Here is a 1,221-nt window from a genome sequence, read left to right on the forward strand (position 1 = left end):
TTTAAAAAATGTTCATACACAGCTTGAGTAGCAAGATTGTGTTCAGTTTTAACTATTTCTTCCATTTTGTATTTTTGGGAAAGAATAAGAAGCACTTCATCTGGTACTTAGTGTCTTTCATTCCAACATACAGTAAGAAAACATTTCTGGAATCTGCATCTGAAGTGATATTTAGTTACAGATGGATAAATGTTTTGTTTTTAACATAAAACGTTGAAAACTGATTATTTAAAACATGAAAAAAAAAGTCGAAATGTGAAATTAAAACCGCCAGTAGGTGGCAGCAAGGGACTGTTAATGAGTGAGTCATTGAGATTCAACGGATTCATTCAGGAACAAAGCATTTGACTATGTTAATGAGTGAATCACTGAATCATTTATTCAACCGATTTGTTCAAAAAGCTGATTCATTCAATAAGTAAACACCATTGCTCAGGGACGCAAAACAGTGCTGTGATCTTTGTTTGGAACTATTTTCATTGGCAAAATACAAGCAATATCATGTCTAAAATGTAGGCTACGTCACTTATTGCTTTACTGAACTTGTATAAAATTATTATTAAATGTGTTACCATGCTGATATCTGCAGAAAAACGGTACTCTTTGTGTGATATAGATTGTTAACTATATTAAATTATATAAATATAAAAAGCATACAGAAGCATTTTTGCCGTCTACAATTTCGACTCGACTTGAGTGGAAAATGAATCATCAGAATATAAACGCAATGGGCGAAAGTTCAATGTTCAGTCCAATATCAGTCTTAGTACATCAAGCTAAGTTCATGTTAAACATTTTAGAATTTCCTTATTTGTTTGAACATCTTATTTTTTGTTTTATGATTATATAAGTTAGTATTATTTTAAATATATTATTTGCATTTTATGTGATTTAAAAATGCTTTTCACACTTTTCATGCAGCATAATCTGTCTTCACATAAATAAATGTTGATATTTATCCTAATATATTGTAATATACTGTATATTCTGTTATGTTGATAAAAAAAAAAAAGCCTGTAAAATGCACACTGGAATTTATTGGTATTTTGGACTTTCCTAATTGCGAAAATCATATAAATCTTAAACCAGTCTAACCAGCTAAATGGCTTAGAATTGATGTATGCCGAGTATGTCGTCATATGAAGGCCTACACTCAGTGGCGAACTCTGTGTGTGTGTGTGTGTGTGTGTGTGTGTGTGTGTGTGTGTGTGTGTGGGTGTG

This window comes from Sinocyclocheilus anshuiensis, unplaced genomic scaffold (genome assembly GCF_001515605.1).
Source record: "Sinocyclocheilus anshuiensis isolate Anshui unplaced genomic scaffold, SAMN03320099.WGS_v1.1 scaffold716, whole genome shotgun sequence".
NCBI classification, from domain to species: domain Eukaryota; kingdom Metazoa; phylum Chordata; class Actinopteri; order Cypriniformes; family Cyprinidae; genus Sinocyclocheilus; species Sinocyclocheilus anshuiensis.